Source organism: Octopus bimaculoides, chromosome 15 (assembly GCF_046866305.1).
Source record: "Octopus bimaculoides isolate indiv1 chromosome 15, ASM4686630v1, whole genome shotgun sequence".
Classification (NCBI taxonomy): domain Eukaryota; kingdom Metazoa; phylum Mollusca; class Cephalopoda; order Octopoda; family Octopodidae; genus Octopus; species Octopus bimaculoides.
The window spans coordinates 11,263,128-11,273,412 of record NC_142942.1 but is presented as its reverse complement, the minus strand read 5'-3'; the positions used below and the strand labels follow the sequence as shown (position 1 = coordinate 11,273,412).

The 10,285-nt window shown below is 33.9% G+C and overlaps 1 protein-coding gene across 1 annotated transcript in view; it reads left to right on the top strand.

Annotated features, from left to right (window-relative positions):
• The first annotated feature begins 8,290 nt into the window (after positions 1 to 8,290).
• Positions 8,291 to 10,285, top strand: part of LOC106874658 (uncharacterized) — a 68,665-nt gene continuing 66,670 nt past the window's right edge. The window contains exon 1 of the mRNA XM_052973181.2: positions 8,291 to 8,408. The gene's annotated coding sequence lies outside the window, so the exon portion shown is untranslated. The remainder of the gene's footprint in view (positions 8,409 to 10,285) is intronic.

Genomic DNA, 10,285 nt, shown 5'->3' with positions numbered 1-10,285 from the left:
GTACCCAGATTTTGTGGGCACCCTGTATAAAGTATTTAACTCAAATTCATATAGCTGTATATGAAAATTACAACAGTTAACTTCATTTGTAGCTTGTCATGCAAATATCCATAGCATCAATCATTTCTAAAAGGGAATTCTGTCATCATCAATTGCTGCTGATTTGAGACTGCTTATAACAGCATGCATTGTACTTATTAAAAAATGCTATCGCTCCATCTTAGCTGAAAGAACAAATTGAAGACAAGTAATAGTTCTCTTTGATTTTGGATGAATCAAATGATATTGCTTGTAAAAAGCATATTTTGTGTGTATGTGTGTATTATATATTGCCCCCCCCCCCAAAAAAAAACAAAAAAAAACCTTGACAGAATAAAACTGTTAGTTTTTTGTGGTTTAATTCCTGTACTAAAACCACTCTAAAGTATTGAATGAAATTGTAAAAAATTCTTTAAGTGATTTTGGAATTAATAATAAATATAAATCAATATTAAAAATAGTCTTGCCACAGCAAATGATGGAGCCTAAGGCTTTTGTGGAATTATTAACTTTCTCATGAATTTCAGGTTCTTTTATTCTAGTACAATAATCTTTAGATGTTTAAAACAGATATCTGAAGAAATTTTCTCGAAAAAAATATTTTTTGAAGTCATTGGAAGTGGAAGGCCCATTTTTTTTCTTTCAGTTCTCCTGCAAAATTTTCATTCTGAGCTACTTTCTGATATAGTCCATAACTTTAAACATTTTTTTATCTACTTTGTCCTGAGTGATCTTGTTAACACAGCCATTACCTGCACTTGTTTTATGTTTTATGCAAGATCTGTAGAGTAACTAGTAGTAACATCAATGGTGGATGAGTTGAATGAGAGAAAAGAGTGCAAACATAAACCAAGAATGTTTTTGCCGATGATGAAAGTGTTAGATCAAAGAACAAGCACTGTAGTCATATTAAATACCATGCAAGCCAATTCTGTGATAGAGCTTCAAAATTTCAGTTGAGGAAATTTATTTCACTTTCTCTTTGTATCTATCAGGTTAATAACCACACTGACATGACTGTATTACAACACTATATAAAGAAGTAAAAGCTTCCACTGATAATCCTACAAGGTTTACAAGAAGTTCTCATGTTCAAAGACAATTAATCAATAACCATCTGGAAATGGATAATGTTTCAGTTTTTGTGTTATCAAATGTTTAGTGCAGTGCCTCACAAACTTTTTTAACAACAGCTCCTTTTCCTTTACACTTTTTCAGCCTCATGTTTACTATGATCCAACACTCTCTCTTCCCATTGTAATATAGAAACATGTAATACCAGGCCAGAATAATTTACTTCCACGTACTAGTTTGATATGAGTGACTATTTACCATAGCACCACCATACTATAAGTGAACATTAAGTATAGGTTAGTATATGATGGTGTTATAGTTCTTGTCATTATTGTGATTGTGGCTAAGGTTTCAATTGATTTCAAAAATAAGGAAGAATATAGTAAAATAGTAGAGGCACATGGCATAGTGGTTAGAGCAGTGGACTCGCAGTCAAGGGATCATAGGTTCGAATCTCAGACTGGGCGATGTGTGTGTTTATGAGCGAAACACCTAAGCTCCATGCGGCTCTGGTAGAAGCAAATGGCTGACTCTTTCACAACTTTCTCTCACTCTTCCTGCATCTAGCAGCTCACTTGTGACGGACCAGTGTCCCGTCCAGGTGGAGAACCTATATGCCAATGAAACCAGGCCCTTATGAGCCAGGCATGGCTCGAGAATGGTTCAGCTGAATGTAAAAAGAAGCACTTTGCTCCCCAGTTTGAGAATTGAACCCATGACCTAACAATGATCAAACCCAACTCCCTAATCACATGCCTTCACTACTGTTAATGTACTATCTTGTTTATTACGGATAGAATATGTATGAAGTGATTCAACTTGTTTCCAAGTTATAGTTGTACCTTAAAAGGAAAAGCTTGTTTACAATGAAAAATATGATGAAAGATTTGTTAATAGATGAAAGATGAAACCACAAAGTATTTTAGGAAGGTTTTTTTTGCTTGAAACATCAAACTGTTTCTCTTTGTAATGGCAAATTTATTTATTCTCACTAATTGCGACTTTGACCTTCTCGTTTTATTTTTGGCTACTTTCTGACTTAAGCCACTACTTCAAAAAATAAAAAAAGAAGAGACGGGGACAAATGTTAATTGGTCATAATAAGAGTATGAATATTACATCATCAATATGTACTTGAACTGACTTAGGATTAATGTCACAAGACAAGCATTACTTCTGAAACACACCTCTTTGTTTCAATCGATTCTAAAAAATAATGAAGAATATCTTATAATAAATCTGCTTGTCATTCCATTACTTAGCCCATTGGTAATGCTGTCATGTGATTAGAGAGAAATAGGGAGAGAGAGAGAGAGAGAGAAGCGTCCATGACATGAGGTAGAGGGAATGTAATTGTAATGCTTTCACATGATTAGTTGAAGAGAAAAGAGGAGAAAGAAAAAGGAGAGAGAAAAGGAGGATAAGGCAAAGAGTTGGACAGAAAGAGGGAGAGAGAGAAACGTCCATGATGTGAGGTAGAGGGAATGTAATTGTAACACTTTCACATGATTAGTTGAAGGGAAAGAGAAGAGCAAGAAAAAGGAGAGAGAAAAAGAGGATAAAGCAACGAGGAAGAAAGAAGCGTCCATGATGTGAGGTGGGGGGGGAACATAATACTTATGTGGTTAAAAAAGTTAGTTGAAAGTAGTGATGATATAGAGGAGGATGGTTAAAAGTATAATTTTAGCAGAGGGTTCTGATGGTGAAGTTAAAGAAAAACAGAGCGAAAGAGAGAGAGATGATGGTGGTGGAGATGGGGGTGGGGTAATTGTATGGTGTAAAGTTTTTCTTTTTAATTGAAGTTTTATATATCATCTATCACTTAATGCATGCATATAAGTGCAATTCCATGAAATATTCACACTTATTTACATGGCAGATATATGAAATCTAACTAAATGTTGTATCACAGGACTTGTTTTTTGTTGTTTATGGGGGAAAATGGAAAAATAAGAGTGACTATTTATTTTATGAGTGCTGTGTATTAAGTCTATAAAACTGTGCCTAAAGTATATAAAGTATATATACAAAGTGCATTAAGTAATCATCGTATTCCAATTTCCTTCACTTTTCAATGAATAGCAGATGAGCGACTATCTTTCCATACAGACACAACACAGGTTATGCTTTCAGGTTTTTGGGATAAAGTTTCCAGAAATAACTCAATAGGTTTACCATTAATTCCATGAAATATTCATGGGTCCTGCTGCTGAGACCCCCTTCGGTCATGACTGACCATGGGATTGCACCTAGAAAGTTACCCTCCAAGGCACAAGTCCAGGCAAGGTTGTTTATGGAAGACCAGCAGTCGCCCATGCATACCGGCCTATGAAGGCCAGGCATTTGGAAGGACATTCAGTCGTAGAAACCAAGCTAAAACAGCTCTCTACTTTACCTGTCAAGAAATATTGATACCTTGAAAAGAAGGACAGGAACTGATCACTGGCATCTTAATGGTGTCTTGAAGTGAAGGGTGACCAAGCCACAATTTTGTCTCAATTGGGAAATGAAAAAAAAAAAAAAATCTATGTAAAATTTAGTGTGATGAGAATTACATCAATTACTTTTTCTTTCTGTCTGGACATTTTCTAAGTGAATATTTTTTTCTTGGAGAAATGGGGTCATAATTTTCTTGTCTGTGTGTTGAAACATCTTAATGGAAAGTTTGCTATCAACACGAATACTGAAATCAGATAACTGTCAATAAATTCTTGTTTTGTTCTTAATTCAGTTAATGTTTGTCGTGTAAAAAAAAATTTTTTTTTACAGACTGGCAAAAAGTGTGAAAAAAATGTAATTTCGGAGTTAAAAAATAATTAACACGTGATAAATATGGTTTCTTTACTTTATGTGATGCATTCAAAAAGGAAAAAGATTTTACAGATTGGCAAAAGTGTGCAAAGAGAAACAAACAAAAAATAATGAAAACAGAAACCAAAAATCAATTTTAATCTTGAAAGGTACAATGAAGGATGAAGGTGGGGGAAGGGGTATTTTTTCTTTCATTAAATGCAAATAACAAGTGTTTCAGAATGTGGAATATGATAAAATAAAAAAATAACACAAACGGACTAAAAAAGAAAAGAAAAAGCATTTTAGTGGTGGCTGCCGCTTCCAAGTCATGATGAGGGGGGGGGGGGGGGGGGGCTGGTATGATAAAACACATGAAAAAAATTTAAGGTTTCTTCTTATTGGTTTGAAATGTGGCATTCTAAAAAATTTGGAAAAATCCTGAAGAACCCCCCACCCCCCAGAAAACAGAAATTCTGACTAATGTGGAACATACATTAGAATTTTTGGAGACATTTGTGCAATCCAATACGCACCTTTTGTTTTGTACCAGAGGTCATTGTTTCTCAATAAATATATATATATATATATATATATATAAAACAGGTGAAGCAGACTACGAGGGGTTGCTGAAAAGTCCCTGGCTATAAGGGTATCACGAAAGGTCTGGTTAGAGGCCCAATCTTCTGAGTTCTTTTACAGGCCTTAGAAAAACTGAAGGACAGCTGCAATAAGTGTATGAATCTGGAACGGGAATACTGAATAAAATCATAATTAACTGATCTTCCTGTATTTTCTTTTACCCAGAGCCAGGAGCTTTTCAGCACCCACCTCCGTATACCTTGGTTTGTTACAATGGAAATAGGCACCAATATGTCTTTGGCTTTCAATTGGCTAAAATTACCCAAAATTTGCAAACTTTAAAAGCTATAGATTTTTCATTTATTAATTTATGGCAAAATTTCATTTCCATAATTAGCATACAAAATTACATCAAATTTGAAATCAATTGGAACAAAATTAAAAGAATTGAAAAGTGTGAGCCAAACAGAAAAGATTTTATATTGCATAAAAATACGTCCAGAGTACTTATAAATAAAAGATCGGATCTTCAGTCCTTTTACTGAAACAAGCAACAGATAAATTAGTATTGATATTCATAATACAAGCAGTTCTTGGATCTCTTTAATTATTCTCACTTTATTTTATTTTTTCCCTTACGGGAACATCGAGGATCATAACAAAATTTGGATTCCTTTTTCCTGGCCGTGACAAAGGTAAAACTGAAAACTATACGCCACTAAAAGATATTTTAGACAATTAAACTTGACATCTCTCACCAAAAACGAAAAAGTAAAGGCAGAAAGTGAAACCATTAAAGTCGGTAGAGATCATAATTTTCCGGAAACTCATCACTGAAACCAAAGTGGAAGAATTTTCTTTGAAATGAAATAGAAGTGATACAAAACTGATGTAATTGTAAAATTCAAATTTTGTGGGGAAATGATTTTGATCTATTTTTAAAATTTTTCAATAATAAACTAGAATTAGACAAGATAATTATTGTGGCAGCCATTTAACTGCAGCCTAACATTACTAAAGGTCCCAGAATGTTGAATTAATCCCAACGAAGCAAGAAAAATTATTATACTTTTAAAGTTCATCGGGTAGAGATGGACTATATGTAATCTGAACCTTCCCCCCCCCTTATTTATTAATTTTTTTTACGGAATCCCACGTTTTAGGCTATAGAGATTCCGATTCTGAAAAAAAAATTTTTGAAAAATTTCAATCCCCCCCACCAAGCAGGCTATTTACATGCTAGAAAAAACAGCCAAATCTCACAAAACTAGTGTTAGGGTTAGGTTTAGGGTTAGGGTCAGGGTTAGGGTTAGGGTCAGGGTTAGGGTTTGAGTTAGGGTTAGGTTTACCCTGTGGATCTATATAAAACCGGGGGGGAGGGGATCGAAATTTTGAAATTGAGATTTTTGAAAATTTTCAGAATCGGAATCTCCATAGCCTAAAACGTGGGATTCCGTAAAAAAAACAAAATTTAAAAGGGGGGGTATACCCAGATTACATATACTCCATCTCCACCGTTCATCGTATTAATACTAATATCCCATACAACATAATTCCTTTCAATCGGTTCATCGCTGTTGATGACGATCATAATTATCATGAGTGCTTGTTGCAGTGTAACAAGTTCAGCCATTTCTTCTACATATAAACAATTTCAAAATAAACTTTCAGCTTTATTTAAAGTAAATCATTCTCTCACTTACATTCCATCGTCGAGTTAGAATTGAGTACAAATGAAAATTCATCATTTTACTTTCATATTATTGAGAAAGCGGAACTTCAGAAGCTGACAGAGATCGTAATTTGCTGGAAATTCGACAGAGACAAAAATTTAAAATGAGAAAATGTATTTTCGTTTGAAGTGAATCAAAAGTGATACAAACCTAAAGTAACAGAATGATAATTGTAAAATCAAACCACTTGTTATCACCGGACAAAATACTTAACAACATTTATTCCGGCTCTGTACATTTCAACTTCAAATTCCCCTATGGTCAACTTCGCCTTTCGGAGTCACCAGTTGAGCACTGGGGATGATGTAATCGATTTCACCCACCTCTCAAAATTGCTGATCTTGTGTCAAAAATTAAAAAGGAATTGTAAAATGAAATTCCGTCGACTTCAGTGATGTTCAACTCAAAATGAAACATCCCACAGTTCACTGAAACATTCAATTGTGAAAGAGATTTTGTGTCTTTCTGATAAAAACAGTTTGCTGCATTCCTATAGAACATAGTCGGAAATTATCTAGTGGTCCCCTGCCACCAAACCGTAAAATTTCGGACATGTGTTTTATATATCGTAGATTACGATTCTGAAATAAATAAATTTATAGATTGGCAGTTAAACCTCTGATCTCTCTCCTTCCCAATTTCTATCTTGGCTGCGATGTATTTCTGTCATTCGTTTATTGGATTTCAACATTTAGTACCCATGTTACCATTTTCTGTCAATTTCTGGATTATAAAAATAAAAGAAATAAGAAATAAGTCTGCACTGAAACGATTTTACGAATCGATCTAGATTTGGCAGAAAACCAGGTATCCAGTTTCACTCTTATTTTTATGTTGATTTATTGCAATTTATTCAATATGAAATTAGTTTTATTAAGAATAAATGCTTTGTATTACATCATCTCAGAGATACCGCCTGAAATAGAATTTTCTTGCTTATTTTTCAAAATGAAAAGTAAGCAGTTCAATAGACTGAGCAGATCTTTTATCTTTTACTCGTTTCAATCAATAGTCTGCGGTCATGCTGGGGCACCACCTTGAAAGATTTAGTCAAGGAAATCGACCTCGGTATTTTTTGAAAGTCTAGTACGATTTAGCTTCTATTTCTTGATACTAGCAAACCGAACGACTTGTAGAATTTCTCTTCATACATTGCAGAACGGACCCAAGGGGAGGAGGGGCTGAGGAGCACGTCTCCCTTCAAGAAAAGAAATGCGCCCTTCTAAATAATGTTATCACGCCCTTTTCTCCTGGAATTGTATTCCCTTCTGACCTTGCGCCCTCCCTTCGAAAAATTCCTGAGAGAACGCCTGCATTGTAGAGCAAATGAATAGTTATTTTAAGGTCAACTGGCAGTTAGGGTCATCTTAACAGTATTATAGAACCTTAGGCAAATCAATGCACTGGGACCAATAGTTTTAATTTGTCTGCAAGCCACAGCACACATAGATTAGAGTTGGGCGCCGAGGCCCGAGAGGCTCTTGAGCTGCTCAATGTGCCCATACCTTAAGACAGTAGTGTGTGCAATGCCTGATGATAAACTTAAAACCATAAGCTATATTAACTTTGGAGGATCTTTGCTATATATGTATGCATATGTTATAACCTGTTGAGAATTTAGCGATCTATTTTTTACTGAGTTCTTAGTTACCGTAGATAATAGTTTTCGATGTTTATACATCAATTTTCTCTATATAGATAGATGCCTTTTAAATTATTCTGAAAGTAATGGTCAAAACTAAACATTTACGGCAAGAGATGAACGGATCAAATAATGGGGAATTTTCTTTTTGTGTTTATTCTTAATACAGAATTATAATCTTAGATGTTAAAGCATAAATTTGAAAAAATATTTTCAAAAAAAAATCTACAAAAAAAGAAAAGAAAACATGAAAGTGAAGATTAGTTGGGAAGGGACAAAAAAAAAAAGTTCAAATTTTGAAAAATAAAAAACTTTGCGGCATCGTCATCTCCAAAATTGAAAACGTACAAAGAATAAACAGAGAGAGAGTGAGATAGAGAAAGAAAGAAAACGAGTGAAAGAGAGAGTGAGTGACAGAGAGAGAGTGAGAGAGAGAGTGAGTGAGAGAGATTACGTTCTTGACGAACTCAAGTAATTTCCGTCTTTGCTATATATCATTACGTTGCTTTTGGATTACTCTTGAGACGTAGTCTTCGGAAAATAGTTTGGTGAGTATTTTTTTTCACTGAAAAATTTTCACACACCACTTATTTAATATATTTTCGACCAAATGTTATTCAAGAATATTTTCTTTCATTCTAAAATGAATCATTTCGTTTTACCCGCTAAAAAAAAACAAAAACACTGGGTTTTACTATGACATGGTTTCAAACAAGCCATTGTCCATATATAAACATCTGAAACTAGCGAAAATATTTCGACATTTAATAATTTCAGTGGTCTTCTTGATTTCATGGTGCTCTGGAGCAGGAGTTTTCAAACTGTCGTCCGCGGACCACAGGTCGTCCGCAAGGACAAGACAGGGGGTCCGTAGACAGCAAATACTTTTTATGAGCAATTTGATTTTAAATATGTTTTTTAATCGAAATCTTTTAATTGACAATAAACCTATTTGTTAAATACTGTTAAATAAATAAATGTAAAAATATATGTTATTTTAAGCAAATATTTATGTATAAATTTCATAAGCGTTTATAAGCCTGAAATATAAAGGGGTCCGCAAGTCAAAAAGTTTGAAAACCCCTTCTCTGGAGATCAAACAAGATATTTCTCGGGTATTTCATACCTTTAATTTTTTCGAACAGAGATGTGTTATTAATTTTCTTTTATTCTTTCTCCTCCATTTTCTTGTTCTTGTTTGTAAATTATGTTCTTTTTTTTTTTTACTGAATTATTGCAAATGAAATTATTTTGATAAATAATGGAGAAAATATATGATTCATTGAGTTAATTATATTTTAAAATTTTTGTAAAAAAAAGTTTGTAGAAAACCTTGTTTTATTAATCTCATTGAAAATATAGCAAAAATATGTGAATACCTACACAAGTGACCCTCCCATCGACTTTGTTTCTTGTTTAACAACACCACCCGAAAAATATTTGTTGAAAATTTTATTAAAAGACAATATCTATTATTTCTGAAAGTTTGTGAGGAACCAAAATCGGGTGGGGGTGCACGCTTAAGGATGTATGTAAGAATATGAGCAATATGTTTTGGTAAATTTTCAGATTAACACCCGTACGATTTTTACTAGGGTGTTAGGGTCATGGTTGGGGTTAGGGTTAGGGACAGAATTCCCTAACCCTAACTCTGAAACCCTAACCGTAACCCTAAAACTAACCCTAAAACCCTAACCCTGACCCTAAAATCCTAACCCTAACATTCTAGTGAAAATCGTGCGGGTGTTAATCTAAAAATTTACCTGTTTTTTCCAAGACACTTAAACATTAGTATAAGTTTCTTAAATCTTTAAATTATATTTTCTAAAACCCTAAATAATATTTTATAAAGCTTAAGTTGTTTCTGAAGTCTGATCGTATTTTTAAAAATCCATGGCACAGCTACTCCAGATATGCTTGTAGTACGCCACCTTGTAGTACACCACTGTTCTAGCGATATATAGTTTTCTGACTAGAAGTTCTTTTCCAGTTCTCGAGTGATTTTACGTGGATCTTTTTCAATGACAGTCTTAAATTTACCGTCATCAATGACAGATAGGTGTCCACTACGCTCATGATCTTCAAGGCTCAGGTCTCCACTGCAAAATCGTTTAAACCATTTTTGAGCTGACCACTCACTGGTTATTTCCTCACCAAACAATTTGTTGATATCGCGAGCAGTTTTAGCTGCTTTACGTCCTTTATTGAAGTTGAATAGCAAAATTGCTTGAATATCGTGCTTTGACAGTTCCATATCAGATTGTAACAATGGTGAGAAAAATATCAATGTTAATTTATTGATGCATTTGGGTAAGTCTATGTCTTATCAGACAATTGCAAAAAATATTTTTTTAAATATTCAAAACTCTGCGAAAATACAGCACAAATTCTTCATGGTTCAAAATGTTATTTGCTTTTCACTTAA